Here is a 15,227-nt window from a genome sequence, read left to right on the forward strand (position 1 = left end):
GGAATCTACTGACAAAGCCTTGTTTATGTAGGTTGCCCCATTGTAACCAAGGAAGCTCTTTACATAAAAGACAGCTGATACCCAAAGAGAAGGAAGGAATGGAATGAGAAGGAGCTAATATTTATTCTAAGAGTGGCTGTGCACAGTACTTTAAACCCCATGCTGATGTTCTAATTCAGTCTTGGCCAACCTGGTGCCTTCACATGGTTTGTACTACATTCCCAACTAGTACATCAGATTGGTGAAGACTGGTCTAACTGTATAAGTGTGAATGGGGGTCATGATTGTGCCTCACGGTCTTGGCATGCCTATAACATAGTGTTTGTGTATGTGCAAGTCTGAATATTTTGGACCACCACACAATTGTGTTATATTGTGTGTTCATTCATGAGCGTCTGCGTCAATGATGCAATCTCCTATTCCACTCTCTGCTTATGTATGTACCTGGTATTAAAAGGCTTTGTTTTTCTTGAGTAATCCTTCTTCAGAAGACTGCACATGGTTAAGTAATTAGATTCAGTATTGTTACTGATAATGTTACTTTTATTATTTTCCAAGGAATAGTAAGACAAAGCTAAACTATTAGTATAAATGAAGCATAATTGTGCTGCAAATATGTTGCATGTATTAAATTCAAACAACCTACATGAAAATCTAAACTAACTGATTTTCTTGTGTCTTTTTCTTTCTCCTTCTCCTTTTGAATACAACCACATCACTTGGATTTACTCTCCCTAATGAAACAAAACATACCTTCTGCATCGGGATATATTCTGATATGCTTAAAATAGGTAAGTCAACAGTGTTTATGCTCCTATTGTTGTTACCCTGTCATTGCAATGTTGTGGTTTTTTTATATAAAAAAATCATAATGTTATAAAAAGATTTATCTCCTGCACTTAATGGGATGAATCCAGATAGACTCTGCAATCCTTTGGTTCCTGGGAAAGTGTACCAGAAAGAGCATAATAGGAAGCATTGGGAGGTTTGACCTTAGGGATTTAACATTGAATGCTTTCACCCTGCTACAGAAAACCTCTGCTGCCCTTTCCCTACTTATAGCAAAGCTACATCTAGAACATTGGGCTGGAACAGCAGCTCTATAAGCAGATTAGGAGCCATCACATTCCCAGTTCTCTGATGTGCCCAAAGCAGGGATGAATCTACACCAGACCTTCAGAGGGCAGAGTGAATTTTCCTCATATTGGTTGTCATTAAAAGCAAGAAAGCAGACAAAGGAAAAAGGACAGAACAACAAAATAGCACTGCTCTATCTTTCCTTCTATTCTGCAGGCATAAGCCCTGCAGGGCATAGGATATGGTGGTGAAGCTACCTTCAGTTTTTTATACCTGCCCCATTAGGATTGCAGCCTAAGAAACCAGTGGCCAAATGAGACATGTCTCAAGTCCAATTTTGGGTTCTAACTTCTTCTTTTTCTGATAGTGAACCATTTCTGTTAAGCTTTTTTTTTGGGGGGGGGTTACAAGTTTACTTTTCTTTTATCTAAAAACAAAAGGTGGAATTTTTTATTTTTAAGAGTATTTGTCACAGTTTCCCCACTTCACAATGCTCTTTCTCTGTCTTTTCCTTCTTGAGCATTCTGGTAAAGAAGATGATTGCAATAGATAAAGGTTGTATATTAACTGCCTTTCCAATGCTTTCCTTTTATTTTGTGAGATATCTTTGAATAAAATTTTGTCACTACTGAAAGTATTCAGGGATTGATACAAGAACCCAACACCTATGCATTCGTGGATTTAATGGGCTGGGCTGTGGGAGAACTGTCCTAACAGCAGCACACAGAACTGGTCTGAATTAGTATTGGTCCCTCTACATTTAACTATGTTATTTTGCAGACCTTTCTCACATTAATTTTTATATATAATTTTGTTTTGGGCATTTCTTTTGAACCTTGTAGGCAAAGAATCTTATACCTGATCCTCTTACTTTTGTAACAGTTGACATAAGACTCTGTAACACAAGTGGTCTGTAATAGAATATTCAGAGTACGTGGTATGAACTAAAAGTCAGCTTAGTTTTCTGTAGCCAACAGAAATCATTAAATAAATCTCCCATAAGTCTAGCTTCCTATGGGTAAATTTGAAAAGGAAGGCAATTTCTTAAAATCCCTTTTTAGGATTTAAACCTTTAATTCTTGATTATTTAGCACCCAATGAAGCAAACAAATATACTTCCAGGATTAAGCCAGTACACATACACTAGTTTGTTTTCCCTGGAACAACTAAAGCCAAAGCTTGGCATTCTTGTTTTGCCTCCTGAGCCAAGTTAATGAGGCCTAAATGGAACTTGTCTGGAGATTTCTTTTATTCTTAAATTGTTATTTCGGTATTAATGGTATTGAAGGCAAATAAGTTGGCAATTAAATAACTGTATGCTCAACATCAAAAAAACTAAGATCATGGCCACTGGTCCCATCAGCTCCTGGCAAATAGAAGGGGAAGAAATGGAGGCAGTGAGAGATTTTACTTTCTTGGGTTCCATGATCACTGCAGATGGTGACAGCAGTCACGAAATTAAAAGACACCTGCTTCTTGGGAGAAAAGCAGTGACAAACCTAGACAGCATCTTAAAAAGCAGAGACATCACCTTGGCAACAAAGGTCCGTATAGTTAAAGCTATGGTTTTCCCAGTAGTGATGTATGGAAGTGAGAGCTGAACCATAAAGAAGGCTGATTGCCGAAGAATTGATGCTTTTGAATTATGGTGCTGGAGGAGACTCTTGAGAGTCCTGTGGACTGCAAGAAGATCAAACCTATCCATTCTTAAGGAAATCAGCCCTGAGTGCTCACTGGAAGGACAGATCCTGAAGCTGAGACTCCAATACTTTGGCCACCTCATGAGAAGAGAAGACTCCCTGGAAAAGACCCTGATGTGGGGAAAGATTGAGGGCACAAGGAGAAGGGGATGACAGAGGATGAGATGGTTGGACAGTGTTCTCGAAGCTACCAACATGAGTTTGACCAAACTGTGGGAGGCAGTGGAAGACAGGAGTGCCTGGCGTGCTCTGGTCCATGGGGTCATGAAGAGTCGGACACAACTAAACGACTAAACAATGCATTAAACCTCTTTGTCTTCAACGTGTCACAGGGTTGTTGTTTTGGAATCAGGGAGTATTTTGAAAGTACTGATATTGAATTTATATAGGCAAAGTTAAATTTTGCAATGTAAATCCCACACTTCTGAAGCTCGCTAAAAAATAAGAAAGATCTATGAGTCTGTCACACATTTTCTTCATCAAATCTCTTGGAGAAATGTTCTTTTCTTTTTTTAAAAAAAAGATACTTTGTCTTTGCAGTACCTTCCCATCTCTGGATGCCTGTCTCATTTAATGACATAAGAATCTATATTGCACTTTAAATGAGAAACACAATTTTAGAAGTGCTGTATTGTGGAATTCATCTGACAGAAGAGCGTTTGATAAAGTAGGCAGGATAAGGCATGCAATCTCTTCTCAATATACTTCTACACTCTAAAACAACATTTGATTCCTTTGGATGCAGTGATATCTGTTGGACTTGGTTGAAATTCATGTTCAGTTAAGAAGTGTTTAGGGTGGCTTTGAGTAAATTAGTTTCAGACTAACCTGATTCTTGTTGAACTTCTGGTACTACTAAAGACTTTTATTCCAGCTGACGTTTTAATGAAAGCTTGATTTTATAGTTATAACTGTTTTTTATGTTTTGTTACTTTTCACCACTTAAAGGCAATTGTAGTTTAAGTGGCATATAAATTGTTTAAATAAACAAGATAGTGAAGTGTAGAGTCCTGGTAAGACTTGGTCTATTTGAATCTCTTGGAATTCATCACAACCTGCTGCCTAAAAAGGCATAACATGATGTGTGTACAAGGATATAAAAAATATAAAAAGAAAGCAAACATTTAATTTTTTTGCAATGTATTTGCTTCACGGTTGTTGCAGTTGTCTTGTGTCAAATGCTGTTTTGAAACTGGCACTATCCCTGTGCCTGCTTGCTTGCAACTTTCTCAGTCTGTATATCTACATGTAAGAAAACATTACATATAGAACCTTGCAGTGTTCTCACACCAACATCTATAGGAAAATGACCCTATACTGTAAATCTATTCTTTAATCAATATGTTCCCTTGGGTTTATTAGTTTCGCCTATGTTTCTTACTCTTTCAAATATTAGTAGCTTATTATCCTTAAGTATTATTCTTTCCTTCTCATGTAGCACGCTTCTGACTGACAACTAATTTCAGCTGAGTTGAAACACTATTGTTGTTTGTTTTGACTTTCCTTTTTTTAGAAAAGCACCTTGTGTTTCAATGTACTTTAGACTCTCACACAAGCCTTTGGATTTTATCTGTTGTTTTGTTCAAGTTCTAGACACCTATAAGTATGCAAATGCTTGCCCAACACCATACCACCTTATAGCCATCCCATGGGACACAGCTCAGGAGGCCTTCTGGAGTTGGTATCAAAACAGTTTTGCCTTTGTCTAATTCACCTCTGGGAAGCTCCCAGATCCAATTAAATTACAGCTTCATCAGAATCCCTCTCTGTACTCTCTGTAAGCCCTTACCTTCATTGCTAGTCACTATATTCATGTTGCTTGGCCTTAAAAGTGAATATATAAAGATACTCTGACTAAGATGGGAAAGCCAACTTCTCCCAACATCTGCACACTACTATGCTTCCCCAGTCACTCGTTATGCTTTAAGTATTGTGCATATTGTAAAAGAAAGCACTGAATAAGCTATAGGAATCTAGGAAAGCTGATAAGGCTATTGAAAACAAAACAAAAGCAGAATAACCCTCTAGCATGTAAGTAATGATCATGTCAATGTGGCAGCTCCCTTTGTTCCTGTTTGGGAATAGGTGTACTGTTGAAAATACTTCCTCTGGTAGAAAGCAATGCCACCAGGGGCTTGTTTACTTTAATGAGCTTTGACCATGGGTTCTTATAATTTGAAGACAGCCTGCTAACATAAGAAATGATTGTTTAAAGCTATATGGAATATTTAGCTAAACATTACCAACCTTCTCTTAGAAGAGCATTTCTAAGAGTAAGAATAGCTGAACAGTGGCTCAGTAGTCCACCCCCCTTTCTTCTGAGGCTTTTATATGAACATTTGATAGGCATCTGGGAGATACATGCCTTAGCTGGGGGTGTACGTATAACAACAGTTGAATTGTACCTCAAAGGGCATCTTGTCCATTTCCTCTACCGGTGCAGGAAATCTGCTGTTACAGCACCCATTCTAGGTAGCCATCCAGTCTCTGCTTAAAAACCTATGCCAAGGGGGAGTTCACCACCTTCTGAGGGAGTCTGTTTTGTGGCCAGACACTTCACACCACCATGAAATTCTATACGATATACGATATCTTTATTGTCATTGTCCCATGCAGAACAATGAAATTGAAATTCTTTGTAATGTTGGGTCAAAATTCCCTTTCTTGTACTTTGAACCTGTTGGTTTGAGTCATAGCATCTGGAGTGACAGAAAATAAATGTGTTCTATCATCTTTAAATGTTAAAATATCCTATTTTCTTCAGGCTACACATAACTCCTGTCACCCTGTGTGGCATCGTGAACAAAATGAACCACTGAGCCATTTAGCATTTTCCACACTCCCATTTACTCAGAGTGCCCCCACTGCTGATTTTGGGAGCAGTGTACACAGGACATTATCCATAATGCATACCTCTCTTGTGTCTATCCTATATCTAGCTACCCATTGTTCCTTGTGAAATGCTGCATTTTAATGTGTTTTCCCTAAAACCAGATTCCATCCAAATTGACAAAAAAGGAATGGCCTAGCTGCATTTTAAGCCAGTAATGTGTACACAGCCTTTTGGTCCTAAAGTCTCACACTTCTTCATACCAAATCTGCATCCTTTTCATTCTTCACTTTTAAGAGAATAGAAACTACTTGGAAGTCAGCCAAATCCTAAGAAAGACATATCCCCCTGTCTGTTCTTAATGGGACATAGACATAACTTTTCTTCCAACTCATTACAAGAAAGAGACAAGCTAGATATATGATCAGAACGGATGCCAACAGCACTTTAAGGTTTCATTATCCCTAATTGTGTTTAAACCTAAATATCTGCAGCCAAAGTTAGTTAGCTAAAGTTGATATGTGAAATTCAGCTCACCATGAACACATCCCTTCTTTGTATTCTGTGGCATACAATTTCCCAACCTTTGAAGCACATTTGCGTCTGTTTGTGGTCCACTATTTGTTGCTACAGTACAATTTGCATCCCTCCCTAATCATTGGCTATCATGTCTGGGGCTGATAGGAGGAGGAGTCCAACAACATCACAGGTTCACCAATTGTGCCCTATGTGAGGTCACCCCCTCCTAAATGTTGCTATTAGCATATTTGTGGGGATAATATAGGTGCCTGTACCACACTTGTATATTATTGCAAGTAGGGTGTGTTTCAGATCTGGAATATGGCACACTGAGAAAGGGTTAAACACTCCCTTCCCCAGTATTACTGCTATGATTTGAAATAGAGTCCCTGGGACAGCTTTAAATTAATACTACAACCAACCCCTCATGATGAAACTCCTATGCCATTTTTTGGGTAACCTACAGAAATGTTAATGATTAGCTTGGTTCCCTGACCCATATCCCAAAGCTGTGGATTTAGTTGGGGTTTCTCAGTTCTTTCACTTGCAAGGATTTTGGCTACCACATTAAATGATTATATTTCCTCCACTCTCCAAAATATTCCCCAAACTTGCCATTGAAGCTCTAGGGAGTGTGAAAATCATCAGCATAATCCAGAGATTGGGAACCTGTGGCCCTCCAGATGCTGTTTGATTGTAACTGTCATCAGGTCCAGCCAGCATGAACAATGGTCAGTGATGATGTAAACAATTGTCCAACAGCATCTGTGGCATAGTGAAAGTCCCCCCCCCCAGTGAGTAAGGAGTCTAATTTGCATTGCCTCAACTTTGTTGCCACCTGCTCTTCTTCCACACAGTTCTCAAAACTGAAGAACTTCATTTCTGATACTACATACTGTTTGACTTCATTGGCACATGTGTCTTAGGTAAAGTGAAGTCTGGCCTTATGTAATATGTTGTCATCATTTTCCATGGTTTCTTATCTGTTTGCTAGACATTCATATTACAGCAGATCATCTGTTTGCTTTCTTAACACTTGAGATTGTAATAATATTGCCGGGGGGGGGGGTCTCTTTAATGTGGGGAGGAGAAGAATGAATATGGACCCTATTAATAATTTTAGCAGGATGAACTACTGATAGAAGAATGAATGAAGCAGTTCTGAATTAATTGATTTGAAAGCTGGTGATAGGGAAAGAAATATTGCTTAATTAATACTGCTGCTGAAAATATATTTGTATGTTTTTGTGGAGGGAGAGGGGGATGTAGAAGATTAATTATGATTGATTACTAATACATAATCTCATAGTCTTATGAAGCACCACAAATATTAAATGATAGCAGGGAATCCATTTTATTCTTGTTGCTTTTTAACAACTGTGGCTCATGACTAGTTACTATGCAGTTCGAAACCCTGAAACACATTCTAAATCAGAGCTGATTCAATAAACAACCTTGCCCTATTCTTATGCTGCACACACATACGCATTCTCCTTTGCTCAGCATTGATCAACCAAATCAAACTCATTTGAGAAGACATGTGTGGCCAATCCCACTAGCAGCTTGAAAGACCTTTTGTTCTTTTCCTTCCTGCCTGGTCTATCTAGTGGTTGTCAGGGTATGTGACTGGTGAACTGCATTTGAGTATGATGGTCAGAAATTGTGCAGACCTAAGTTAGTTGGTTTTTCTAAATACAATTTTTGTATTGATTTTCAACAAATTATAAACATAACACCCTTCAGCAATTATGCATTTAGCACCAGAACATCCCAGATGATATTAATTTCCTTTAGATATATATGTCCAAGATGGACTACATTTTTGTACAGAGGGTACTGGGTGCAGTGGTAAATTCTGAAGTTAAGGAGCTCACCATGACAGCCCCATAGTCATATCACCAAAGAGAAATCATATTACACTCTCAATGAGAATCCACCTCTATCTCCCTCTCCCCCTACCCTACCTTACCTATCCAAACGAGCATAATGCATAGCATAATACCATTTTATTAGAATACCATTTTATTAGGATCATTTGACAGAATTGTGAACTGACAAAAGGTGCTGTAATGATTGTTATGTTAGCTGGGGAAACAGTTTCCTTTGGCTGGGGAAACCTGGGTTCACCTTCTTAATCATCATAAAGAGTCACTCAGTGACTCTAGCCTACCTGACATATGATAAACAATGTTCAAAACCAGACCTATGCCAACCACCCCCACAAGTTTACAATGACCTACTAATATCTCTCCGGCAGGTCAGTAGACTGCACCACCAATAGAAAGAAGCCTAAAAGTTTAGCATGTCCTTTGGCTTTCACATTAACCTGAGAATAAAAATCTTTTGTAGCTGTTTACAATTTGAGGTTTGAAACCTGGCGGACAGTCACGGTGAAACACATTAAGTGTGGCAAGGTAGGTGGAAGAACTGGCACACTTGTGCACATTTCCCTCTCTTCCTACATTTTCTCACTTAGAATGCAGGCATAGATTCCTCTATCTCTATAATTAATTAACTAAGGTCCTAAGGAAGGTTACAACAATTTAAATTCAGCATTAAAAACAATGTAAAACAACAATATTTTTCTGTGTATGGTTTTAACATCCTTCTTTCTGAAGTAGCTCCACCAGACCAACACCAGCCTAATCCCTGGTAGACTAGGGAGAAAGAAGGTTCCACTAAAGAGCTAGGTCCCCCATACTGTTATATGTGATCTAGAATGACTTATTCCCTGAAGATGGGCAAATAGGTTTAAGACCTGAATGAAAGGGCAGCTTTCACCTCTTTCAACTCACTCTCTCTTACTTGGTGGTTTGACTGGGTGGATTGGGTCCAGTCCACAGCAGTTCCTTTTCCAGAGGAACAGCACACAGGAACAAGTAAGTGAATGAGACAACTTCTTCTTCCATTAACAAACCAATATGCTGCACTGGAGAGACAGACAAACAGAATATAAGATTTGTCTATTCCACACCATGGGGCCAATCCTCCTTGCCATGATGTCTGGGTTGCAGAGCCCTTCCTAGCTAGATGTGCGTGCTAATTTCTTGGCTCTTCTGTGGGGCAGAGTAAGGAAAGAGAGATTTCTGGTTACTATTTAATCATTTCTCCTCTTCTCACAACCTCCTCCTCCCTCCCTCCCTCCCTCCCTCTGTCTGTCAGGTACGTATTGTGGACATATGATTACAATTAGGTGGGCGACCATGCCTAACTATGGCTAGCTTCTTTAGTATTTCTGAGCTTTATTGTCATTGAAACCTATTCATAACAAGGAATACTTTACTTGCCTATATGCTCAATGTTTGACATGCAGTGTTGAATTTATGAGGTAAGTGTATTCTACTGCTCTCCCCGGTCCTGTTTTAATCAGTGTCATGGACAACTAAGAGGGAAATCAGTTAAGCCTTACTTTCTGTAAGCACTATTCAGCACAGACATAATTAAGGATCCATCAAATATATATAGTTTCACCTTAAGTTCTTTTAAGATTCAAGAGCATCAAACCTAAGCCTGATTGTGCTTTGTGTTTTACTTTTTCTGGGAAATCAAATGGCACAGATTTCTTTGTATGCAACACTATTCATTGCATTAAGTCACTTTTATTTTGTATTCAGCTTAAGTGATGCATGACGTTGTGAAAGTGCATCATTATCAAGCTAGAAAATGCAATTATTCTGGAATGGGTTTCTAATGGGTGCTTATTTTGCCAAGAAAGTATATGGGAAAAAATAGTATTAAGTAAATGTCATTCCTCTGGGGGAGAAACATGGTTTTGAAATAAAACTGGATTTTTGCCTGTGTTGTGGTGGTTCTGCACAATCCTATTTTTCACATGATGGCTACAAATGTAGCTTTCAGATTTCTATCAAATGTTTGCTCTGGCTATGATAGCTATTTTATACATGCAGGCAGCTCCTTTTAATTGGATGCACTAAGCTTACCATGTTGCAGTCCGCAATAGGCATGTATAGACTAAAATGTTTGTGTGAATGAAGATTTGTGGATACCTTAAGGGAATATATAAGACGTAAGTTGAAAGAAGAACACTGCCAACAGCATCTGCAACATTTAAGGTCAAGGAGAGAGCTTTTGCCATAATTTCCCCCTCAAAAGGATTTTATTACTGTGTTATTATGTATTATTTCCACTTATTCTGAACATGTCTTGGATGCTTGTTTTCAGGCAGAAAGGCAGGATATTGTGAATAAATAAACAATGCCTGAATAATGCTATAAAAGGTTACTGTGGTTTTTTTTTAACCATCTGGGGCACATTATCGAATATTAAAACCACACAGATCTTCTTTAAAGAGGATCTCCAATCACCTTTCATAGCCAAACATTCTAAGCATCTTCTATTATGGTTTTGATTTTTTAATAGTAAAAATTATTTGATACAAGTATTATACTATACAGAAGCTGAAACATTGGTTTTCGAATGTATTTTCAGTGCAAAATATGTGAAATAAGTCCCTTTGGAAGTTTTGTGTTGTAAATCATTAAAAAATAATGTTATAGTGTGTTTGTTTGTTTGTTTGTTTGTCTGTGTGTGCATGCACTTGTGTGCCCATATGCACATGCTTGGTACACCGATCTGTTAGCGTCTTATGTAAGCGTATGAATTTAGGAGTGCATATGTAGATTTAAACAAATAGATTCACACTCATTCTCAGTGTGTGGATTCCTACAACCCACAAGTACTTTGCTTTTTGCCTAACATCCTCCCTAGCAGAAGAAGCAACATCCAAAAACTGTACCCTGATTCAGTTATGAAGATATCTGAAAATAAGCATTTTTAAACCAGAGACCTTCTACCATCTAGAATGAACAATGAAACATCAGTAAACGGATCTAAAATTGCTGCCATCCTATGAAACATTAATTCAGTGAGGTCAGCTCTAGCGTTTTTCCTCCTCCTATTTTCTGCAGTAAACAAATAACAAGTTTCTCCAAATTACCTATTCAACATGATACAACACATAATTTTAATGCCCCCAACAATAATTATTGATACAGTGTTTTGATCGGGACGCGGGTGGTGCTGTGGGTAAAACCTCAGTGCCTAGGACGATCGTATGGTCGGCGGTTTGAATCCCCGCGGCGGGGTGAGCTCCCGTCGTTCAGTCCCAGCTCCTGCCCACCTAGCAGTTCGAAAGCACTCTTAAGTGCAAGTAGATAAATAGGGACCGATTTATAGCGGGAAGGTAAATGTCATTTCCGTGTGCTGCGCTGGTGCTGGCTCGCCAGCTGAATCATAGAATCATAGAGTTGGAAGAGACCACAAGGGCCATCGAGTCCAACCCCCTGCCAAGCAGGAAACACCATCAGAGCACTCCTGACATATGGTTGTCAAGCCTCTGCTTAAAGACCTCCAAAGAAGGAGACTCCACCACACTCCTTGGCAGCAAATTCCACTGTCGAACAGCTCTTACTGTCAGGAGGTTCTTCCTAATTTTTAGGTGGAATCTTCTTTCTTGTAGTTTGGATCCATTGCTCCGTGTCTGCTTCTCTGGAGCAGCAGAAAACAACCTTTCTCCCTCCTCTATGTGACATCCTTTTCTATATTTGAACATGGCTATCATATCACCCCTTAACCTCCTCTTCTCCAGGCTAAACATGCCCAGCTCCCTTAGCCGTTCCTCATAAGGCATCGTTTCCAGGCCTTTGACCATTTTGGTTGCCCTCCTCTGGACACGTTCCAGTTTGTCAGTGTCCTTCTTGAACTGTGGTGCCCAGAACTGGACAAAGTACTCCAGGTGAGGTCTGACCAGAGCAGAATACAGTGGCACTAATACTTCCCTTGATCTAGATGCTGTACTCCTATTGATGCAGCCCAGAATTGCATTGGCTTTTTTAGCTGCCGCGTCACACTGTTGGCTCATGTCAAGTTTGTGGTCAACCAAGACTCCTAGATCCTTTTCACATGTACTGCTCTGAAGCCAGGTGTCACCCATCTTGTATTTGTGCCTCTCATTTTTTTTGCCCAAGTGCAATACTTTACATTTCTCCCTGTTAAAATTCATCTTGTTTGTTTTGGCCCAGTTCTCTAATCTGTCAAGGTCATTTTGAAGTGTGATCCTGTCCTCTGGGGTGTTAGCCACCCCTCCCAGTTTGGTGTCATCTGCAAATTTGATCAGGATGCCCTTGAGTCCATCATCCAAGTCGTTGATAAAGATGTTGAATAAGACTGGGCCCAAGACAGAACCCTGTGGCACCCCACTAGTCACTCTTCTCCAGGATGAAGAGGAACCATTGATGAGCACCCTTTGGGTTCGGTCAGTCAGCCAGTTACAAATCCACTGAGTGGTAGCATAGTCAAGACCGCATTTTACCAGCTTCTTTACAAGAATATCATGGGGCACCTTGTCAAATGCCTTGCTGAAATCAAGGTAGGCTACATCCACTGCGTTCCCTTCATCTACCAGGCTTGTAATTCTGTCAAAAAATGAGATCAGGTTAGTCTGACATGACTTATTTTTCAGAAATCCATGCTGACTATTGGTGATCACAGCATTCCTTTCTAGGTGCTCACAGACTGTTTGCTTAATGATCTGCTCCAGAATTTTCCCTGGTATTGATGTCAGACTGACTGGGCGGTAATTATTTGGGTCCTCTCTTTTCCCCTTTTTGAAAATAGGGACAACATTTGCCCTCCTCCAGTCTGCCGGGACTTCGCCTGTTCTCCAGGAATTCTCAAAGATGACTGCCAGTGGTTCTGAGATCACATCTGCCAGTTCTTTTAATACTCTTGGATGCAGTTCATCTGGCCCTGGAGACTTGAATACATCTAAACTAGCCAAGTATTCTTGTACTATCTCCTTAGTTATTCTGGGCTGTGTTTCCTCTGCTGAATCACTTGCTCCAAATTCTTCAGGTCGGGCATGTTTTCTTTATTGGAGAAGACTGAGGCAAAGAAGGCATTGAGGAGTTCAGCCCTTTCTGTGTCCCCTGTTTGCATTTCACCATCTTCTCCTCTGAGTGACCCCACTGTTTCTTTGTTCTTCCTTTTGCTACGAACATACCCATAAAAGCCTTTTTTGTTGCTTTTAACCTCTCTAGCAAGCCTGAGTTCATTCTGTGCTTTAGCTTTTCTGACTTTGTGTCTACACGTGCTGGCTATTTGTTTGAATTCCTCTTTGGTGGTTTCGCCCCTTTTCAATTTTTTGTACACATCCTTTTTTAATCTTAACTCAGTTAAAAGTTCTTTAGATAGCCACCCTGGCTTCTTTAGGCACCTTCCATGTTTCCGTCTCATTGGTATTGCCTGAAGTTGTGCTTTTACTATCTCCCTCTTAACAAACTCCCAGCCATCATGAACTCCCTTTCCTTTTAGTATTACTGTCCATGGGATCTCACCCAGCACTTCCCTAAGTTTTATGAAGTCGGCTTTCTTAAAGTCAAGAAATTGAGTCCTAGTATGCTTGGCTGCTCCTTTCCGCTGTATAGTAAACTTCAGAAGAGCATGATCACTCACGCCTAATGATCCTTCCACTTCTACCCCACTAACCAGGTCATCAACATTGGTTAGGACCAGATCTAAAATGGCTGTTCCTCTTGTTGCTTCTCCCACTTTCTGGACAATGAAGTTGTCTGCAAGGCCAGTGAGGAATCTGTTTGACCTTATGCTCTTGGCTGAGTTTGACATCCAACAAATATCCGGGTAATTGAAGTCCCCCATTACTACTATCTCCCTTCCTTTTGCATGCTTGGCCATCTGTTCCAGGAAGACACCATCTATGTCCTCCATTTGGCTTGGGGATCTATAGTAAACTCCCACAATGAGGTCACTGTTATTCTTCTCTCCCTTAATTTTGACCCAAATGCTCTCACTTTGGCTTTGAGGTTCTAAATCTTGGATCTCTTCACAGGTATACACATCCCTGACATATAACGCCACTCCTCCTCCTTTCTTGTCTGGTCTGTTTCTCTGAAATAGATTGTATCCCTCCATTATTACATTCCAATCGTGAGACTTATCCCACCAGGTTTCAGTGATGCCTATTATGTCATATTTAGTTTGCTGTACCAAGAGCTCAAGCTCATCTTGTTTATTTCCCATGCTTTGCGCATTAGTGTACAGACATTGAAGTCCATTAATCATTCCCCTGTGCCTCTTATTTAAGGATTTTTTCCTCCCACCACTAGGTCTGTGTGCTGTTTGCTCCATTTGGTCTATGACATTTGGATGATCATCTTCATCAATTGATAGACTCCTACCTTCAGGAGCACTGTCTCCCTCCCCCACATTAGTCAGTTTAAAGCCCTCCTGATGAGGTTTCTGAGTTTTTTGGCAAAAACATTCCTCCCAACCGTTCTGAGGTGCAGCCCATCGCTTGCCAGAAGTCCATCTTCAAGAAACTGCAGTCCGTGATCTAAGAATCCAAACCGTTCCTGTTTACACCATTTGCGAAGCCAGCTGTTCACTTCCACTTTTTTCCCTCTCTCCCTGGGCCACATCGTTCAACTGGGAGGACAGATGAGATGACAATTTGTGCATTTAATTGCTTCAATTTCCTGCCCAGAGCCTCGTAGTCTCTTTTGATCTTCTGGAGGCTATTGCTTGCAGTGTCATTGGTTCCCACATGAACCAAGAGGAAGGGGTATTTGTCAGTGGGTTTTATAATTCCTTGCAGTCGTTCAGTTACATCTTGGATCTTAGCCCCGGGGAGACAGCACACTTCCCGAGACATCTTGTCAGGCCCACAGATCACTGCGTGAAGCTTCGTCATGCTGGCCACGTGACCCGGAAGTGTCTTCGGACAGCGCCAGCTCATGGCCTCTAGAGCGAGATGAGCACGCAACCCTAGAGTCGGACACGACTGGCCCGTACGGGCAGGGGTACCTTTTACCTTTACAGTGTTTTGATGGCAGTCTAAAGCAAGAACGGGGAACCTGTGGATATGTAGATACTGTACTCCAACACCCATCAGCTTCATCCAGCATGGCTAAAGGGCAGGAATGATGGAAGTTGAAGTCCAGTGATATCTGGAAGGCCAAAGCTTCCCCAACTCTGATATAAAGGACAAAATATATTTATTAGGTGGCAAACCAGATTCAGAAACAGCTCAAAAATAATGGTAAAAATAAGGAGAATTGAGAATA

General features: G+C 40.2%; 1 protein-coding gene and 1 long non-coding RNA gene across 8 annotated transcripts in view; one reads left to right on the forward strand and one right to left on the reverse strand.

Annotated features, from left to right (window-relative positions):
- The window catches only part of LOC308476063, a 35,984-nt gene extending 29,076 nt beyond the window's left edge, over positions 1-6,908 (reverse strand). For 4 of the 5 annotated variants that reach the window (XR_013985666.1, XR_013985667.1, XR_013985668.1 and 1 more), the window contains exon 1: positions 6,742-6,908. This is a non-coding gene — a long non-coding RNA (uncharacterized lncRNA). Of the gene's footprint in view, positions 1-6,144; positions 6,364-6,741 lie in introns of those variants that run through there. The other variant, XR_013985670.1, reaches the window with a different exon arrangement.
- Positions 1-15,227, forward strand: part of NCAM2 (neural cell adhesion molecule 2) — a 206,076-nt gene that overhangs the window by 50,579 nt on the left and 140,270 nt on the right. The gene's annotated exons all lie outside the window — the stretch shown is intronic.

The sequence above is a fragment of the Podarcis pityusensis genome (assembly GCF_964106645.2).
Source record: "Podarcis pityusensis genome assembly, chromosome: 4".
Taxonomy (NCBI): Eukaryota; Metazoa; Chordata; class Lepidosauria; order Squamata; family Lacertidae; genus Podarcis; species Podarcis pityusensis.